Source organism: Stenella coeruleoalba (assembly GCF_951394435.1).
Source record: "Stenella coeruleoalba genome assembly, contig: scaffold_51, whole genome shotgun sequence".
In the NCBI taxonomy this organism is placed as follows: domain Eukaryota; kingdom Metazoa; phylum Chordata; class Mammalia; order Artiodactyla; family Delphinidae; genus Stenella; species Stenella coeruleoalba.
Window position 1 is genome coordinate 1035316 of NW_027646377.1, and position 21797 is coordinate 1057112.

A 21797-nucleotide genomic window follows, 5' to 3' on the forward strand; every position below is an offset into this window, starting at 1 on the left:
ATATCTTATGATGTTTCTTTTTCTGTGTGACTTATTTCAGTTAGAATCATCGTACCTGAATCAACTCATTATGCTGCTACGGGCCTGATGACATAGTTTTGATTGCTGAGTGATACTGCATTGTACGTAAGTACCACAAGTTCTTTATCCATTTTCCACTTTCTGTGACATTGAACTTGTACGGTAAACGAGGTTCTTGTAAACAGAGGCGTCCCAAACTTTGGGGTGGCTGTGTCTTTTTGATTTTAATTTCCCTAAGCTATAGGACCATAAGTGGAAGTGCCCTAGGCTCTGTTGCTTTGTTTTTTAGATGTTTCAGGAAACACCATACACTTCTCCTGAGTGTCTGTTGGCAATTTACATCCCGCCCATCAGCATAACAAGGCTCCCAGTTTTCCATGGCCTGTCCTGCCTTTCTGGATTTTACACTTTTTTCAGACGGCCCTTTTGACTGGGGGGAAGTGAGACTTCATTGTAGTGCAGATTTCCTTTGCAAGCTTGCTTGGTTGACCAAAAAGGGCGTATGCGTTTCTTCCTGAATATATTCAGGAAAAAACGCATACGCCCTTTTTGGCTAAGTGCATCATTGTGGACGTTCTGCCTCTTTTCCTATGCTTTCAATGCAATTCCAGTCTACCTCCTGAAATCGGTTTCCTGCAATTCTGCCCCGCTTTCAAGTCCTCTTGGCAGCCTTACTTCAGTATATTTTTGGACGATAGCTGTCATTTATAACTCTGCAGGTTTGTGAATTACAGTGCCCCTGAGCTCCTGTCTTCAACTCGCATTCTTGTGAGCTGGCCGCAACACCGCAGGATGGCTTCAGGCCCTAATCTGGTTCCAGCACGGCACGCTTAGCGTTTGGTTATTTCCTCTTCCTGGTGGGAAATGAGAGTTAAATTTGCCCGTCCAGACACCTCCAGCTAGTCTCTCATTGGTTCTCCCTATTCCTGTTCATCTTCCGCAGAAATTGCAAACTGGGCCAAACAGGAGGTTAAAGGCGCTGACTCTCCAAGTAGGGAGAGTGTTAGTAAAGCGTCTGGAATGTTGCACCCGAGTACCAGGGGAGGAAAACTGAGACATATTTGAACACGTCTCCCGTTCACACACTTGCTCATGCTCTGTGTTCCACATGCATGTTTTAGCTGAAGGAAGAATACCTTAAACCTGGAGAGTTGAGACCCGTGGAATGGGTACCATGCAATATGACTTCAAACGGTCTTCATTTGCTCACCGAACCTCTCCAATCCTATCACTGCTGCGTTTATGTCCCTGTACACACGCTTGATTCTCTTTTGGAGACATAGCAATCCATAGGTTTTAAGATACTTACTAGTCATGTACATTCTTAGGCGTTTAATATGGGGTGTTGAGTCCATTTCGTTGAGCAAGGAGTAGCTCTTGTCTATTCCATATTTGGCTTAAGGAACTTTATCTGTGCTCTTTTCAATCTCTGGTTTTATGCAGCACCCCAACTCACCTTTCCCCTTAAGCAAGCATAAGTTGGTTTTCTCAGTTTGAGACCCTGTTCTGTTTTGGAATTCAGTTCCTGTGTAGCCAAGTTTACATTCCGTGTATTAGTGATATCTTATGATGTTTATTTTTCTGTGTGACTTATTTCAGTTAGAATCATCGTACCTGAATCCACTCATTATGCTGCTACGGGCCTGATGACATAGATTTCATTGCTGAGTGATACTGCATTGTACGTAAGTACCACAAGTTCTTTATCCATTTTTCACTTTCTGTGATATTGAACTTGTACGGTAAACGAGGTTCTTGTAAACAGAGGCGTCCCAGACTTTGGGGTGGCTGTGTCTTTTTGATTTTAATTTCCCTAAGCTATAGGACCATAAGTGGAAGTGCCCTAGGCTCTGTTGCTTTGTTTTTTAGATGTTTCAGAAAACACCTTACACTTCTCCCCAGTGGCTGTTGGCAATTTACATCCCGCCCATCAGCATAACAAGGCTCCCAGTTCTCCATGGCCTGTCCTGCCTTTCTGGATTTTACACTTTTTTCAGATGGCCCTTTTGACCGGGGGGAAGTGAGACTTCATTGTAGTGCAGATTTCCTCTGCAAGCTTGCTTGGTTGGCCAAAAAGGGCGTATGCGTTTTTTCCTGAATATAATCAGGAAAAAACGCATACGCCCTTTTTGGCCAAGTGCATCATTGTGGACGTTCTGCCTCTTTTCCTATGCTTTCAATGCAATTCCAGTCTACCTCCTGAAATCGGTTTCCTGCAATTCTGCCCCGCTTTCAAGTCCTCTTGGCAGCCTTACTTCAGTATATTTTTGGACGATAGCTGTCATTTATAACTCTGCAGGTTTGTGAATTACAGTGCCCCTGAGCTCCTTTCTTCAACTCGCTTTCTTGTGAGCTGGCCGCAACACCGCAGGATGGCTTCAGGCGCTAATCTGGTTCCGGCACGGCACGCTGAGCCTTTGGTTAATTCCTCTTCCTGGTGGGAAATGAGAGTTAAATTTGCCCGTCCAGACACCTCCAGCTAGTCTCTCATTGGTTCTCGCTATTCCTGTTCATCTTCCGCAGAAATTGCAAACTGGGCCAAACAGGAGGTTAAAGGCGCTGACTCTCCAAGTCGGGAGAGTGTTAGTAAAGCATCTGGAATGTTGCACCCGAGTACCATGGTACGAAAACTGAGACATATTTGAACACGTCTCCCGATCACATGGTTGATCATACTCTAGGTTCCACATGCATGTTTTAGCTGAAGGAAGAATACCTTAAACCTGGGTAGTTGAAACCCGTGGAATGGGTACCATGCAATATGACTTCAAAGGGTCTTCATTTGCTCACCGAACCTCTCCAATCCTATCACTGCTGCGTTTATGCCCCTGTACACATGCTTGATTTTCTTTCGGAGACATAGCAATCCATAGGTTTTAAGATACTTACTAGTCAGGTACATTCTTAGGCGTTTAATATGCGGTGTTGAGTCCATTTCGTTGAGCAAGGAGTAGCTCTTGTCTATTCCATATTTGGCTTAAGGAACTTTATCTGTGCTCATTTCGATCTCTGGTTTTATGCAGCACCCCAACTCACCTTTCCCCTTAAGCAAGCATAAGTTGGTTTTCTAAATTTGAGACCCTGTTCTGTTCTGTAATTCAGTTCCTGTGTAGCCAAGTTTACATTCCGTGTATTACTGATATCTTATGATGTTTCTTTTTCTGTGTGACTTATTTCAGTTAGAATCATCATACCTGAATCCACTCATCGTGCTGCTAAGGGCCTGATGACATAGATTTCATTGCTGAGTGATATTGCTTTGTAAGTAGATACCACAACTTCTTTATCCATTTTTCACTTTCTGCGATGTAGAACTTGTACTGTAAACGAGGTTCTTGTAAACAGAGCTGTTCCAAACTTTGGGGTGGCTGTGTCTTTTTGATTTTAATTTCCCTAAGCTATAGGACCATAAGTGGAAGTGCCCTAGGCTCTGCTGCTTTGTTTTTTAGATGTTTCAGGAAACACCATACACGTCTCCCGAGTGTCTGTTGGCAATTTACATCCCGCCCATCAGCATAACAAGGCTCCCAGTTCTCCATGGCCTGTCCTGCCTTTCTGGATTTTACACTTTTTTCAGATGGCCCTTTTGACTGGGGGGAAGTGAGACTTCATTGTAGTGCAGATTTCCTTTGCAAGTTTGCTTGGTTGGCCAAAAAGTGCGTATGCGTTTTTTCCTGAATATATTCAGGAAAAACCGCATACGCCCTTTTTGGCCAAGTGCATCATTGTGGACGTTCTGCCTCTTTTCCTATGCTTTCAATGCAATTCCAGTCTACCTCCTGAAATCGGTTTCCTGCAATTCTGCCCCGCTTTCAAGTCCTCTTGGCAGCCTTACTTCCGTATATTTTTGGACGATAGCTGTCATTTATAACTCTGCAGGTTTGTGAATTACAGTGCCCCTGAGCTCCTTTCTTCAACTCGCTTTCTTGTGAGCTGGCCGCAACACTGCATGATGGCTTCAGGCCCTAATCTGTTTCCGGCACGGCACGCTGAGCCTTTGGTTAATTCCTCTTCCTGTTGGGAAATGAGAGTTAAATTTCCCCGTCCAGACACCTCCAGCTAGTCTCTCATTGGTTCTCCTTATTCCTGTTCATCTTCCGCAGAAATTGCAAACTGGGCCAAACAGGAGGTTAAAGGGACAGACTCTCCAAGTCGGGAGCGTGTTAGTAAAGCGTCTGGAATGTTGCACCCGAGTACCAGGGAAGGAAAACTGAGAAATATTTGAACACGTCTCCCATTCACACGGTTGATCATACTCTGGGTTCCACATGCATGTTTTAGCTGAAGGAAGAATACCTTAAACCTGGAGATTTGAGACCCGTGTAATGGGTACCATGCAATATGACTTCAAAGGGTTTTCATTTGCTCACCGAACCTCTCCAATCCTATCACTGCTGCGTTTATGCCCTTGTACACACCCTTGATTCTCTTTTGGAGACATAGCAATCCATAGGTTTTAAGATACTTACTAGTCAGGTACATTCTTAGGCGTTTAATATGCGGTGTTGAGTCCATTTCGTTGAGCAAGGAGTAGCTCTTGTCTATTCCATATTTGGCTTAAGGAACTTTATCTGTGCTCATTTCAATCTCTGCTTTTATGCAGCACCCCAACTCACCTTTCCCCTTAAGCAAGCATAAGTTGGTTTTCTAAATTTGAGACCCTGTTCTGTTTTGGAATTCAGTTCCTGTGTAGCCAAGTTTACATTCCGTGTATTAGTGATATCTTATGATGTTTCTTTTTCTGTGTGACTTATTTCAGTTAGAATCATCATATCTGAAGCCACTCATTTTGCTGCTAAGGGCCTGATGACATAGATTTCATTGCTGAGTGATATTGCTTTGTAAGTAAATACCACAACTTCTTTATCCATTTTTCACTTTCTGCGATGTTGAACTTGTACTGTAAACGAGGTTCTTGTAAACAGAGGCGTCCCAAACATTGGGGTGGCTGTGTCTTTTTGATTTTAATTTCCCTAAGCTATAGGACCATAAGTGGAAGTGCCCTAGGCTCTGTTGCTTTGTTTTTTAGATGTTTCAGGAAACACCATACACTTCTCCCGAGTGTCTGTTGGCAATTTACATCCCACCCATCAGCATAACAAGGCTCCCAGTTCTCCATGGCCTGTCCTGCCTTTCTGGATTTTACACATTTTTCAGATGGCCCTTTTGACCGGGGGGAAGTGAGACTTCATTGTAGTGCAGATTTCCTTTGCAAGCTTGCTTGGTTGGCCAAAAAGTGCGTATGCGTTTTTTCCTGAATATATTCAGGAAAAAACGCATACGCCCTTTTTGGCCAAGTGCATCATTGTGGACGTTCTGCCTCTTTTCGTATGCTTTCAATGCAATTCCAGACTACCTCCTGAAATCGGTTTCCTGCAATTCTGCCCCGCTTTCAAGTCCTCTTGGCAGCCTTACTTCAGTATATTTTTGGACGATAGCTGTCATTTATAACTCTGCAGGTTTGTGAATTACAGTGCCACTGAGCTCCTTTCTTCAACTCCCTTTCTTGTGACCTGGCCGCAACACCGCAGAATGGCTTCAGGCCCTAATCTGGTTCCGGCACGGCACGCGGAGCCTTTGGTTAATTCCTCTTCCTGTTGGGAAATGAGAGTTAAATTTGCCCGTCCAGACACCTCCAGCTAGTCTCTCATTGGTTCTCACTATTCCTGTTCATCTTCCGCAGAAATTGCAAACTGGGCCAAACAGGAGCTTAAAGGCGTTGACTCTCCAAGTGGGGAGAGTGTTAGTAAAGCGTCTGGAATGTTGCACCCGAGTACCAGGGGAGGAAAACTGAAACATATTTGAACACATCTCCCGTTCACACGGTTGATCATACTGTGGGTTCCACATGCATGTTTTAGCTGAAGGAAGAATACCTTAAACCTGGAGAGTTGAGACCCGTGTAATGGGTACCATACAATATGACTTCAAAGGGTCTTCATTTGCTCACCGAACCTCTCCAATCCTATCACTGCTGCGTTTATGCCCCTGTACACATGCTTGATTCTCTTTCGGAGACATAGCAATCCATAGGTTTTAAGATACTTACTAGTCAGGTACATTCTTAGGCGTTTAATATGGGGTGTTGAGTCCATTTTGTTGAGCAAGGAGTAGCTCTTGTCTATTCCATATTTGGTTTAAGGAACTTTATCTGTGCTCATTTCAATCTCTGGTTTTATGCAGCACCCCAACTCACCTTTCCCCTTAAGCAAGCATAAGTTGGTTTTCTAAATTTGAGACCCTGTTCTGTTCTGTAATTCAGTTCCTGTGTAGCCAAGTTTACATTCTGTGTATTAGTGATATCTTATGATGTTTCTTCTTCTGTGTGACTTATTTCAGTTAGAATCATCGTACCTGAATCCACTCATTATGCTGCTACGGGCCTGATGACATAGTTTTGATTGCTGAGTGATACTGCATTGTACGTAAGTACCACAAGTTCTTTATCCATTTTCCACTTTCTGTGACATTGAACTTGTACGGTAAACGAGGTTCTTGTAAACAGAGGCGTCCCAAACTTTGGGGTGGCTGTGTCTTTTTGATTTTAATTTCCCTAAGCTATAGGACCATAAGTGGAAGTGCCCTAGGCTCTGTTGCTTTGTTTTTTAGATGTTTCAGGAAACACCATACACTTCTCCTGAGTGTCTGTTGGCAATTTACATCCCGCCCATCAGCATAACAAGGCTCCCAGTTCTCCATGGCCTGTCCTGCCTTTCTGGATTTTACACTTTTTTCAGATGGCCCTTTTGACAGGGGGGAAGTGAGACTTCATTGTAGTGCAGATTTCCTTTGCAAGCTTGCTTGGTTGACCAAAAAGGGCGTATGCGTTTCTTCCTGAATATATTCAGGAAAAAACGCATACGCCCTTTTTGGCTAAGTGCATCATTGTGGACGTTCTGCCTCTTTTCCTATGCTTTCAATGCAATTCCAGTCTACCTCCTGAAATCGGTTTCCTGCAATTCTGCCCCGCTTTCAAGTCCTCTTGGCAGCCTTACTTCAGTATATTTTTGGACGATAGCTGTCATTTATAACTCTGCAGGTTTGTGAATTACAGTGCCCCTGAGCTCCTGTCTTCAACTCGCATTCTTGTGAGCTGGCCGCAACACCGCAGGATGGCTTCAGGCCCTAATCTGGTTCCAGCACGGCACGCTTAGCGTTTGGTTATTTCCTCTTCCTGGTGGGAAATGAGAGTTAAATTTGCCCGTCCAGACACCTCCAGCTAGTCTCTCATTGGTTCTCCCTATTCCTGTTCATCTTCCGCAGAAATTGCAAACTGGGCCAAACAGGAGGTTAAAGGCGCTGACTCTCCAAGTAGGGAGAGTGTTAGTAAAGCGTCTGGAATGTTGCACCCGAGTACCAGGGGAGGAAAACTGAGACATATTTGAACACGTCTCCCGTTCACACAGTTGCTCATGCTCTGGGTTCCACATGCATGTTTTAGCTGAAGGATGAATACCTTAAACCTGGAGAGTTGAGACCCGTGGAATGGGTACCATGCAATATGATTTCAAACGGTCTTCATTTGCTCACCGAACCTCTCCAATCCTATCACTGCTGCGTTTATATCCCTGTACACACGCTTGATTCTCTTTTGGAGACATAGCAATCCATAGGTTTTAAGATACTTACTAGTCATGTACATTCTTAGGCGTTTAATATGGGGTGTTGAGTCCATTTCGTTGAGCAAGGAGTAGCTCTTGTCTATTCCATATTTGGCTTAAGGAACTTTATCTGTGCTCTTTTCAATCTCTGGTTTTATGCAGCACCCCAACTCACCTTTCCCCTTAAGCAAGCATAAGTTGGTTTTCTCAGTTTGAGACCCTGTTCTGTTTTGGAATTCAGTTCCTGTGTAGCCAAGTTTACATTCCGTGTATTAGTGATATCTTATGATGTTTATTTTTCTGTGTGACTTATTTCAGTTAGAATCATCGTACCTGAATCCACTCATTATGCTGCTAGGGGCCTGATGTCATAGATTTCATTGCTGAGTGATACTGCATTGTACGTAAGTACCACAAGTTCTTTATCCATTTTTCACTTTCTGTGATATTGAACTTGTACGGTAAACGAGGTTCTTGTAAACAGAGGCGTCCCAGACTTTGGGGTAGCTGTGTCTTTTTGATTTTAATTTCCCTAAGCTATAGGACCATAAGTGGAAGTGCCCTAGGCTCTGTTGCTTTGTTTTTTAGATGTTTCAGAAAACACCTTACACTTCTCCCCAGTGGCTGTTGGCAATTTACATCCCGCCCATCAGCATAACAAGGCTCCCAGTTCTCCATGGCCTGTCCTGCCTTTCTGGATTTTACACTTTTTTCAGATGGCTCTTTTGACCGGGGGGAAGTGAGACTTCATTGTAGTGCAGATTTCCTCTGCAAGCTTGCTTGGTTGGCCAAAAAGTGCGTATGCGTTTTTTCCTGAATATAATCAGGAAAAAACGCATACGCCCTTTTTGGCCAAGTGCATCATTGTGGACGTTCTGCCTCTTTTCCTATGCTTTCAATGCAATTCCAGTCTACCTCCTGAAATCGGTTTCCTGCAATTCTGCCCCGCTTTCAAGTCCTCTTGGCAGCCTTACTTCAGTATATTTTTGGACGATAGCTGTCATTTATAACTCTTCAGGTTTGTGAATTACAGTGCCCCTGAGCTCCTTTCTTCAACTCGCTTTCTTGTGAGCTGGCCGCAACACCGCAGGATGGCTTCAGGCGCTAATCTGGTTCCGGCACGGCACGCTGAGCCTTTGGTTAATTCCTCTTCCTGGTGGGAAATGAGAGTTAAATTTGCCCGTCCAGACACCTCCAGCTAGTCTCTCATTGGTTCTCGCTATTCCTGTTCATCTTCCGCAGAACTTGCAAACTGGGCCAAACAGGAGGTTAAAGGCGCTGACTCTCCAAGTCGGGAGAGTGTTAGTAAAGCATCTGGAATGTTGCACCCGAGTACCATGGTACGAAAACTGAGACATATTTGAACACGTCTCCCGATCACATGGTTGATCATACTCTAGGTTCCACATGCATGTTTTAGCTGAAGGAAGAATACCTTAAACCTGGGTAGTTGAAACCCGTGGAATGGGTACCATGCAATACGACTTCAAAGGGTCTTCATTTGCTCACCGAACCTCTCCAATCCTATCACTGCTGCGTTTATGCCCCTGTACACATGCTTGATTTTCTTTCGGAGACATAGCAATGCATAGGTTTTAAGATACTTACTAGTCAGGTACATTCTTAGGCGTTTAATATGCGGTGTTGAGTCCATTTCGTTGAGCAAGGAGTAGCTCTTGTCTATTCCATATTTGGCTTAAGGAACTTTATCTGTGCTCATTTCGATCTCTGGTTTTATGCAGCACCCCAACTCACCTTTCCCCTTAAGCAAGCATAAGTTGGTTTTCTAAATTTGAGACCCTGTTCTGTTCTGTAATTCAGTTCCTGTGTAGCCAAGTTTACATTCCGTGTATTACTGATATCTTATGATGTTTCTTTTTCTGTGTGACTTATTTCAGTTAGAATCATCATACCTGAATCCACTCATCGTGCTGCTAAGGGCCTGATGACATAGATTTCATTGCTGAGTGATATTGCTTTGTAAGTAGATACCACAACTTCTTTATCCATTTTTCACTTTCTGCGATGTAGAACTTGTACTGTAAACGAGGTTCTTGTAAACAGAGCTGTTCCAAACTTTGGGGTGGCTGTGTCTTTTTGATTTTAATTTCCCTAAGCTATAGGACCATAAGTGGAAGTGCCCTAGGCTCTGCTGCTTTGTTTTTTAGATGTTTCAGGAAACACCATACACGTCTCCCGAGTGTCTGTTGGCAATTTACATCCCGCCCATCAGCATAACAAGGCTCCCAGTTCTCCATGGCCTGTCCTGCCTTTCTGGATTTTACACTTTTTTCAGATGGCCCTTTTGACCGGGGGGAAGTGAGACTTCATTGTAGTGCAGATTTCCTTTGCAAGTTTGCTTGGTTGGCCAAAAAGGGCGTATGCGTTTTTTCCTGAATATATTCAGGAAAAACCGCATACGCCCTTTTTGGCCAAGTGCATCATTGTGGACGTTCTGCCTCTTTTCCTATGCTTTCAATGCAATTCCAGTCTACCTCCTGAAATCGGTTTCCTGCAATTCTGCCCCGCTTTCAAGTCCCCTTGGCAGCCTTACTTCAGTATATTTTTGGACGATAGCTGTCATTTATAACTCTGCAGGTTTGTGAATTACAGTGCCCCTGAGCTCCTTTCTTCAACTCGCTTTCTTGTGAGCTGGCCGCAACACTGCATGATGGCTTCAGGCCCTAATCTGTTTCCGGCACGGCACGCTGAGCCTTTGGTTAATTCCTCTTCCTGTTGGGAAATGAGAGTTAAATTTCCCCGTCCAGACACCTCCAGCTAGTCTCTCATTGGTTCTCCCTATTCCTGTTCATCTTCCACAGAAATTGCAAACTGGGCCAAACAGGAGGTTAAAGGCGCTGTCTCTCCAAGTGGGGAGAGTGTTAGTAAAGCGTCTGGAATGTTGCACCCGAGTACCAGGGGAGGAAAACTGAGACATATTTGAACATGTCGCCCGTTCACACGGTTGCTCATACTCTGGGTTCCACATGTATGATTTAGCTGAAGGAAGAATACCTTAAACCTGGAGAGTTGAGACCCGTGTAATGGGCACCATGCAATATGACTTCAAAGGGTCTTCATTTGCTCACCGAACCTCTCCAATCCTATCACTGCTGCGTTTATGCCCCTGTGCACACGCTTGATTCTCTTTTGGAGACATAGCAATCCATAGGTTTTAAGATACTTACTAGTCAGGTACATTCTTAGGCGTTTAATATGGGGTGTTGAGTCCATTTCATTGAGCAAGGAGTAGCTCTTGTCTATTCCATATTTGGCTTAAGGAACTTTATCTGTGCTCATTTCAATCTCTGGTTTTATGCAGCACCCCAACTCACCTTTCCACTTAAGCAAGCATAAGTTGGTTTTCTCAATTTGAGACCCTGTTCTGTTTTGGAATTCAGTTCCTGTGTAGCCAAGTTTACATTCCGTGTATTACTGATATCTTATGATGTTTCTTTTTCTGTGTGACTTATTTCAGTTAGAATCATCGTACCTGAATCAACTCATTATGCTGCTACGGGCCTGATGACATAGTTTTGATTGCTGAGTGATACTGCATTGTACGTAAGTACCACAAGTTCTTTATCCATTTTCCACTTTCTGTGACATTGAACTTGTACGGTAAACGAGGTTCTTGTAAACAGAGGCGTCCCAAACTTTGGGGTGGATGTGTCTTTTTGATTTTAATTTCCCTAAGCTATAGGACCATAAGTGGAAGTGCCCTAGGCTCTGTTGCTTTGTTTTTTAGATGTTTCAGGAAACACCATACACTTCTCCTGAGTGTCTGTTGGCAATTTACATCCCGCCCATCAGCATAACAAGGCTCCCAGTTTTCCATGGCCTGTCCTGCCTTTCTGGATTTTACACTTTTTTCAGATGGCCCTTTTGACTGGGGGGAAGTGAGACTTCATTGTAGTGCAGATTTCCTTTGCAAGCTTGCTTGGTTGACCAAAAAGGGCGTATGCGTTTCTTCCTGAATATATTCAGGAAAAAACGCATACGCCCTTTTTGGCTAAGTGCATCATTGTGGACGTTCTGCCTCTTTTCCTATGCTTTCAATGCAATTCCAGTCTACCTCCTGAAATCGGTTTCCTGCAATTCTGCCCCGCTTTCAAGTCCTCTTGGCAGCCTTACTTCAGTATATTTTTGGACGATAGCTGTCATTTATAACTCTGCAGGTTTGTGAATTACAGTGCCCCTGAGCTCCTGTCTTCAACTCGCATTCTTGTGAGCTGGCCGCAACACCGCAGGATGGCTTCAGGCCCTAATCTGGTTCCAGCACGGCACGCTTAGCGTTTGGTTATTTCCTCTTCCTGGTGGGAAATGAGAGTTAAATTTGCCCGTCCAGACACCTCCAGCTAGTCTCTCATTGGTTCTCCCTATTCCTGTTCATCTTCCGCAGAAATTGCAAACTGGGCCAAACAGGAGGTTAAAGGCGCTGACTCTCCAAGTAGGGAGAGTGTTAGTAAAGCGTCTGGAATGTTGCACCCGAGTACCAGGGGAGGAAAACTGAGACATATTTGAACACGTCTCCCGTTCACACACTTGCTCATGCTCTGTGTTCCACATGCATGTTTTAGCTGAAGGAAGAATACCTTAAACCTGGAGAGTTGAGACCCGTGGAATGGGTACCATGCAATATGACTTCAAACGGTCTTCATTTGCTCACCGAACCTCTCCAATCCTATCACTGCTGCGTTTATGTCCCTGTACACACGCTTGATTCTCTTTTGGAGACATAGCAATCCATAGGTTTTAAGATACTTACTAGTCATGTACATTCTTAGGCGTTTAATATGGGGTGTTGAGTCCATTTCGTTGAGCAAGGAGTAGCTCTTGTCTATTCCATATTTGGCTTAAGGAACTTTATCTGTGCTCTTTTCAATCTCTGGTTTTATGCAGCACCGCAACTCACCTTTCCCCTTAAGCAAGCATAAGTTGGTTTTCTCAGTTTGAGACCCTGTTCTGTTTTGGAATTCAGTTCCTATGTAGCCAAGTTTACATTCCGTGTATTAGTGATATCTTATGATGTTTATTTTTCTGTGTGACTTATTTCAGTTAGAATCATCGTACCTGAATCCACTCATTATGCTGCTACGGGCCTGATGACATAGATTTCATTGCTGAGTGATACTGCATTGTACGTAAGTACCACAAGTTCTTTATCCATTTTTCACTTTCTGTGATATTGAACTTGTACGGTAAACGAGGTTCTTGTAAACAGAGGCGTCCCAGACTTTGGGGTGGCTGTGTCTTTTTGATTTTAATTTCCCTAAGCTATAGGACCATAAGTGGAAGTGCCCTAGGCTCTGTTGCTTTGTTTTTTAGATGTTTCAGAAAACACCTTACACTTCTCCCCAGTGGCTGTTGGCAATTTACATCCCGCCCATCAGCATAACAAGGCTCCCAGTTCTCCATGGCCTGTCCTGCCTTTCTGGATTTTACACTTTTTTCAGATGGCCCTTTTGACCGGGGGGAAGTGAGACTTCATTGTAGTGCAGATTTCCTCTGCAAGCTTGCTTGGTTGGCCAAAAAGGGCGTATGCGTTTTTTCCTGAATATAATCAGGAAAAAACGCATACGCCCTTTTTGGCCAAGTGCATCATTGTGGACGTTCTGCCTCTTTTCCTATGCTTTCAATGCAATTCCAGTCTACCTCCTGAAATCGGTTTCCTGCAATTCTGCCCCGCTTTCAAGTCCTCTTGGCAGCCTTACTTCAGTATATTTTTGGACGATAGCTGTCATTTATAACTCTGCAGGTTTGTGAATTACAGTGCCCCTGAGCTCCTTTCTTCAACTCGCTTTCTTGTGAGCTGGCCGCAACACCGCAGGATGGCTTCAGGCGCTAATCTGGTTCCGGCACGGCACGCTGAGCCTTTGGTTAATTCCTCTTCCTGGTGGGAAATGAGAGTTAAATTTGCCCGTCCAGACACCTCCAGCTAGTCTCTCATTAGTTCTCGCTATTCCTGTTCATCTTCCGCAGAAATTGCAAACTGGGCCAAACAGGAGGTTAAAGGCGCTGACTCTCCAAGTCGGGAGAGTGTTAGTAAAGCATCTGGAATGTTGCACCCGAGTACCATGGTACGAAAACTGAGACATATTTGAACACGTCTCCCGATCACATGGTTGATCATACTCTAGGTTCCACATGCATGTTTTAGCTGAAGGAAGAATACCTTAAACCTGGGTAGTTGAAACCCGTGGAATGGGTACCATGCAATATGACTTCAAAGGGTCTTCATTTGCTCACCGAACCTCTCCAATCCTATCACTGCTGCGTTTATGCCCCTGTACACATGCTTGATTTTCTTTCGGAGACATAGCAATCCATAGGTTTTAAGATACTTACTAGTCAGGTACATTCTTAGGCGTTTAATATGCGGTGTTGAGTCCATTTCGTTGAGCAAGGAGTAGCTCTTGTCTATTCCATATTTGGCTTAAGGAACTTTATCTGTGCTCATTTCGATCTCTGGTTTTATGCAGCACCCCAACTCACCTTTCCCCTTAAGCAAGCATAAGTTGGTTTTCTAAATTTGAGACCCTGTTCTGTTCTGTAATTCAGTTCCTGTGTAGCCAAGTTTACATTCCGTGTATTACTGATATCTTATGATGTTTCTTTTTCTGTGTGACTTATTTCAGTTAGAATCATCATACCTGAATCCACTCATCGTGCTGCTAAGGGCCTGATGACATAGATTTCATTGCTGAGTGATATTGCTTTGTAAGTAGATACCACAACTTCTTTATCCATTTTTCACTTTCTGCGATGTAGAACTTGTACTGTAAACGAGGTTCTTGTAAACAGAGCTGTTCCAAACTTTGGGGTGTCTGTGTCTTTTTGATTTTAATTTCCCTAAGCTATAGGACCATAATTGGAAGTGCCCTAGGCTCTGCTGCTTTGTTTTTTAGATGTTTCAGGAAACACCATACACGTCTCCCGAGTGTCTGTTGGCAATTTACATCCCGCCCATCAGCATAACAAGGCTCCCAGTTCTCCATGGCCTGTCCTGCCTTTCTGGATTTTACACTTTTTTCAGATGGCCCTTTTGACTGGGGGGAAGTGAGACTTCATTGTAGTGCAGATTTCCTTTGCAAGTTTGCTTGGTTGGCCAAAAAGTGCGTATGCGTTTTTTCCTGAATATATTCAGGAAAAACCGCATACGCCCTTTTTGGCCAAGTGCATCATTGTGGACGTTCTGCCTCTTTTCCTATGCTTTCAATGCAATTCCAGTCTACCTCCTGAAATCGGTTTCCTGCAATTCTGCCCCGCTTTCAAGTCCTCTTGGCAGCCTTACTTCCGTATATTTTTGGACGATAGCTGTCATTTATAACTCTGCAGGTTTGTGAATTACAGTGCCCCTGAGCTCCTTTCTTCAACTCGCTTTCTTGTGAGCTGGCCGCAACACTGCATGATGGCTTCAGGCCCTAATCTGTTTCCGGCACGGCACGCTGAGCCTTTGGTTAATTCCTCTTCCTGGTGGGAAATGAGAGTTAAATTTCCCCGTCCAGACACCTCCAGCTAGTCTCTCATTGGTTCTCCTTATTCCTGTTCATCTTCCGCAGAAATTGCAAACTGGGCCAAACAGGAGGTTAAAGGGACAGACTCTCCAAGTCGGGAGCGTGTTAGTAAAGCGTCTGGAATGTTGCACCCGAGTACCAGGGAAGGAAAACTGAGACATATTTGAACACGTCTCCCATTCACACGGTTGATCATACTCTGGGTTCCACATGCATGTTTTAGCTGAAGGAAGAATACCTTAAACCTGGAGATTTGAGTCCCGTGTAATGGGTACCATGCAATATGACTTCAAAGGGTTTTCATTTGCTCACCGAACCTCTCCAATCCTATCACTGCTGCGTTTATGCCCTTGTACACACCCTTGATTCTCTTTTGGAGACATAGCAATCCATAGGTTTTAAGATACTTACTAGTCAGGTACATTCTTAGGCGTTTAATATGCGGTGTTGAGTCCATTTCGTTGAGCAAGGAGTAGCTCTTGTCTATTCCATATTTGGCTTAAGGAACTTTATCTGTGCTCATTTCAATCTCTGCTTTTATGCAGCACCCCAACTCACCTTTCCCCTTAAGCAAGCATAAGTTGGTTTTCTAAATTTGAGACCCTGTTCTGTTTTGGAATTCAGTTCCTGTGTAGCCAAGTTTACATTCCGTGTATTAGTGATATCTTATGATGTTTCTTTTTCTGTGTGACTTATTTCAGTTAGAATCATCATATCTGAAGCCACTCATTGTGCTGCTAAGGGCCTGATGACATAGATTTCATTGCTGAGTGATATTGCTTTGTAAGTAAATACCACAACTTCTTTATCCATTTTTCACTTTCTGCGATGTTGAACTTGTACTGTAAACGAGGTTCTTGTAAACAGAGGCGTCCCAAACATTGGGGTGGCTGTGTCTTTTTGATTTTAATTTCCCTAAGCTATAGGACCATAAGTGGAAGTGCCCTAGGCTCTGTTGCTTTGTTTTTTAGATGTTTCAGGAAACACCATACACTTCTCCCGAGTGTCTGTTGGCAATTTACATCCCACCCATCAGCATAACAAGGCTCCCAGTTCTCCATGGCCTGTCCTGCCTTTCTGGATTTTACACTTTTTTCAGATGGCCCTTTTGACCGGGGGGAAGTGAGACTTCATTGTAGTGCAGATTTCCTTTGCAAGCTTGCTTGGTTGGCCAAAAAGTGCGTATGCGTTTTTTCCTGAATATATTCAGGAAAAAACGCATACGCCCTTTTTGGCCAAGTGCATCATTGTGGACGTTCTGCCTCTTTTCGTATGCTTTCAATGCAATTCCAGACTACCTCCTGAAATCGGTTTCCTGCAATTCTGCCCCGCTTTCAAGTCCTCTTGGCAGCCTTACTTCAGTATATTTTTGGACGATAGCTGTCATTTATAACTCTGCAGGTTTGTGAATTACAGTGCCACTGAGCTCCTTTCTTCAACTCCCTTTCTTGTGACCTGGCCGCAACACCGCAGAATGGCTTCAGGCCCTAATCTGGTTCCGGCACGGCACGCGGAGCCTTTGGTTAATTCCTCTTCCTGTTGGGAAATGAGAGTTAAATTTGCCCGTCCAGACACCTCCAGCTAGTCTCTCATTGGTTCTCACTATTCCTGTTCATCTTCCGCAGAAATTGCAAACTGGGCCAAACAGGAGCTTAAAGGCGTTGACTCTCCAAGTGGGGAGAGTGTTAGTAAAGCGTCTGGAATGTTGCACCCGAGTACCAGGGGAGGAAAACTGAAACATATTTGAACACATCTCCCGTTCACACGGTTGATCATACTGTGGGTTCCACATGCATGTTTTAGCTGAAGGAAGAATACCTTAAACCTGGAGAGTTGAGACCCGTGTAATGGGTACCATACAATATGACTTCAAAGGGTCTTCATTTGCTCACCGAACCTCTCCAATCCTATCACTGCTGCGTTTATGCCCCTGTACACATGCTTGATTCTCTTTCGGAGACATAGCAATCCATAGGTTTTAAGATACTTACTAGTCAGGTACATTCTTAGGCGTTTAATATGGGGTGTTGAGTCCATTTTGTTGAGCAAGGAGTAGCTCTTGTCTATTCCATATTTGGTTTAAGGAACTTTATCTGTGCTCATTTCAATCTCTGGTTTTATGCAGCACCCCAACTCACCTTTCCCCTTAAGCAAGCATAAGTTGGTTTTCTAAATTTGAGACCCTGTTCTGTTCTGTAATTCAGTTCCTGTGTAGCCAAGTTTACATTCTGTGTATTAGTGATATCTTATGATGTTTCTTCTTCTGTGTGACTTATTTCAGTTAGAATCATCGTACCTGAATCCACTCATCATGTTGCTACGGGCCTGATGACATAGATTTCATTGCTGAGTGATTCTGCATTGTACGTATGTACCACAAGTATTTTATCCATTTTTCACTTTCTGTGATATTGAACTTGTATGGTAAACGAGGTTTTTGTAAACAGACGCATCCCAAACATTGGGGTGGCTGTGTCTTTTTGATTTTAATTTCCCTAAACTATAGGACCATAAGTGGAAGTGCCCTAGGCTCTGTTGCTTTGTTTTTTAGATGTTTCAGGAAACACCATACACTTCTCCCGAGTGTCTGTTGGCAATTTACATCCCGCCCATCAGCAAAACAAGGCTCCCAGTTCTTCATGGCCTGTCCTGTCTTTCTGGATTTTACACTTTTTTCAGATGGCCCTTTTGACCGGGGGGAAGTGAGACTTCATTGTAGTGCAGATTTCCTCTGCAAGCTTGCTTGGTTGGCCAAAAAGGGCGTATGCGTTTTATCCTGAATATAGTCAGGAAAAAACGCATACGCCCTTTTTGGCCAAGCGCATCATTGTGGACGTTCTGCCTCTTTTCCTATGCTTTCAATGCAATTCCAGTCTACCTCCTGAAATCGGTTTCCTGCAATTCTGCCCCGCTTTCAAGTCCTCTTGGCAGCCTTACTTCAGTATATTTTTGGACGATAGCTGTCATTTATAACTCTGCAGGATTGTGAATTACAGTGCCCCTGAGCTCCTTTCTTCAACTCGCTTTCTTGTGACCTGGCCGCAACACCGCAGGATGGCTTCAGGCCCTAATCTGGTTCCGGCACGGCACGCTGAGCCTTTGGTTAATTCCTCTTCCTGGTGGGAAATGAGAGTTAAATTTGCCCGTCCAGACACCTCCAGCTAGTCTCTCTTTGGTTCTCCCTATTCCTGTTCATCTTCCGCAGAAATTGCAAACTGGGCCAAACAGGAGGTTAAAGGCGCTGACTCTCCAAGTGGGGAGAGTGTTAGTAAAGCGTCTGGAATGTTGCACCTGAGTACCAGGGGAGGAAAACTGAGACATATTTGAACACGTCTCCCGTTCACATGGTTGATCATACTTGGGTTCCACATGCATGTTTTAGCTGAAGGAAGAATACCTTAAACCTGGAGAGTTGAGACCCGTGGAATGGGTACCATGCAATATGACTTAAAAGGGTCTTCATTTGCTCACCGAACCTCTCCAATCCTATCACTGCTGCGTTTATGCCCCTGTACACATGCTTGATTCTCTTTCGGAGACATAGCAATCAATAGGTTTTAAGATACTTACTACTCATGTACATTATTAGGCGTTTAATATGCGGTGTTGAGTCCATTTCGTTGAGCAAGGAGTATCTCTTTTCTATTCCATATTTGGCTTAAGGAACTTTATCTGTGCTCATTTCGATCACTGGTTTTATGCAGCACCCCAACTCACCTTTACCCTTACGCAAGCATATGTTGGTTTTCTAAATTTGAGACCCTGTTCTGTTTTGGAATTCAGTTCCTGTGTAGCCAAGTTTACATTCCGTGTATTAGTGATATCTTATGATGTTTCCTTTTCTGTGTGACTTATTTCAGTTAGAATCATCATACCTGAATCCACTCATTGTGCTGCTAAGGGCCTGATGACATAGATTCCATTGCTGAGTGATATTGCTTTGTAAGTACATACCACAAATTCCTTATCCATTTTTCACTTTCTGGGATGTTGAACTTGTACTGTAAACGAGGTTCTTGTAAACAGAGGCATCCCAAACTTTGGGGTGGCTGTGTCTTTTTGATTTTAATTTCCCTAAGCTATAGGACCATAAGTGGAAGTGCCCTAGGCTCTGTTGCATTGTTTTTTAGATGTTTCAGGAAACACCATACACTTCTCCCGAGTGTCTGTTGGCAATTTACATCCCGCCCATCAGCAAAACAAGGCTCCCAGTTCTTCATGGCCTGTCCTGTCTTTCTGGATTTTACACTTTTTTCAGATGGCCCTTTTGACCGGGGGGAAGTGAGACTTCATTGTAGTGCAGATTTCCTCTGCAAGCTTGCTTGGTTGGCCAAAAAGGGCATATGCGTTTTATCCTGAATATAGTCAGGAAAAAACGCATACGCCCTTTTTGGCCAAGCGCATCATTGTGGACGTTCTGCCTCTTTTCCTATGCTTTCAATGCAATTCCAGTCTACCTCCTGAAATCGGTTTCCTGCAATTCTGCCCCGCTTTCAAGTCCTCTTGGCAGCCTTACTTCAGTATATTTTTGGACGATAGCTGTCATTTATAACTCTGCAGGATTGTGAATTACAGTGCCCCTGAGCTCCTTTCTTCAACTCGCTTTCTTGTGACCTGGCCGCAACACCGCAGGATGGCTTCAGGCCCTAATCTGGTTCCGGCACGGCACGCTGAGCCTTTGGTTAATTCCTCTTCCTGGTGGGAAATGAGAGTTAAATTTGCCCGTCCAGACACCTCCAGCTAGTCTCTCTTTGGTTCTCCCTATTCCTGTTCATCTTCCGCAGAAATTGCAAACTGGGCCAAACAGGAGGTTAAAGGCGCTGACTCTCCAAGTGGGGAGAGTGTTAGTAAAGCGTCTGGAATGTTGCACCTGAGTACCAGGGGAGGAAAACTGAGACATATTTGAACACGTCTCCCGTTCACATGGTTGATCATACTTGGGTTCCACATGCATGTTTTAGCTGAAGGAAGAATACCTTAAACCTGGAGAGTTGAGACCCGTGGAATGGGTACCATGCAATATGACTTAAAAGGGTCTTCATTTGCTCACCGAACCTCTCCAATCCTATCACTGCTGCGTTTATGCCCCTGTACACATGCTTGATTCTCTTTCGGAGACATAGCAATCAATAGGTTTTAAGATACTTACTACTCATGTACATTATTAGGCGTTTAATATGCGGTGTTGAGTCCATTTCGTTGAGCAAGGAGTATCTCTTTTCTATTCCATATTTGGCTTAAGGAACTTTATCTGTGCTCATTTCGATCACTGGTTTTATGCAGCACCCCAACTCACCTTTACCCTTACGCAAGCATATGTTGGTTTTCTAAATTTGAGACCCTGTTCTGTTTTGGAATTCAGTTCCTGTGTAGCCAAGTTTACATTCCGTGTATTAGTGATATCTTATGATGTTTCCTTTTCTGTGTGACTTATTTCAGTTAGAATCATCATACCTGAATCCACTCATTGTGCTGCTAAGGGCCTGATGACATAGATTCCATTGCTGAGTGATATTGCTTTGTAAGTACATACCACAAATTCCTTATCCATTTTTCACTTTCTGGGATGTTGAACTTGTACTGTAAACGAGGTTCTTGTAAACAGAGGCATCCCAAACTTTGGGGTGGCTGTGTCTTTTTGATTTTAATTTCCCTAAGCTATAGGACCATAAGTGGAAGTGCCCTAGGCTCTGTTGCATTGTTTTTTAGATGTTTCAGGAAACACCATACACTTCTCCCGAGTGTCTGTTGGCAATTTACATCCCGCCCATCAGCATAACAAGGCTCCCAGTTCTCCATGGCCTGTCCTGCCTTTCTGGATTTTACACTTTTTTCAGATGGCCCTTTTGACCGGGGGGATGTGAGACTTCATTGTAGTGCAGATTTCCTTTGCAAGCTTGCTTGGTTGGCCAAAAAGGGCGTATGCGTTTTTTCCTGAATATATTCAGGAAAAAACGCATACGCCCTTTTTGGCCAAGTGCATCATTGTGGACGTTCTGCCTCTTTTCCTATGCTTTCAATGCAATTCCAGTCTACCTCCTGAAATCGGTTTCCTGCAATTCTGGCCCGCTTTCAAGTCCTCTTGGCAGCCTTACTTCAGTCTATTTTTGGACGATAGCTGTCATTTATAACTCTGCAGGTTTGTGAATTACAGTGCCCCTGAGCTCCTTTCTTCAACTCGCTTTCTTGTGACCTGGCCGCAACACCGCAGCATGGCTTCAGGCCCTAATCTGGTTCCGGCACGGCACACTGAGCCTTTGGTTATTTCCTCTTCCTGGTGGGAAATGAGAGTTAAATTTGCCCGTCCAGTCACCTCCAGCTAGTCTCTCATTGGTTCTCCCTATTCCTGTTCATCTTCCGCAGAAATTGCAAACTGGGCCAAACAGGAGGTTAAAGGCGCTGACTCTCCAAGTGGGGAGAGTGTTAGTAAAGCGTCTGGAATGTTGCATCCGAGTACCAGGGGAGGAAAACTGAGACATATTTGAACACGTCTCCCGTTCACACGGTTGATCATACTCTGGGTTTCACATGCATGTTTCAGCTGAAGGAAGAATACCTTAAACCTGGAGAGTTGAGACCCGTGTAATGGGTACCATGCAATATGACTTCAAAGGGTCTTCATTTGCTCACCAAACCTCTCCAATCCTATCACTGCTGC

General features: G+C 44.0%; 1 long non-coding RNA gene across 1 annotated transcript in view; it reads left to right on the forward strand.

The window, feature by feature from the left end:
• Positions 1–5064: 5064 nt before the first annotated feature.
• Positions 5065–21797, forward strand: part of LOC307181144 — a 902340-nt gene continuing 885607 nt past the window's right edge. Inside the window, exon 1 of the long non-coding RNA XR_013826008.1 lies at positions 5065–5201. This is a non-coding gene — a long non-coding RNA (uncharacterized lncRNA). The remainder of the gene's footprint in view (positions 5202–21797) is intronic.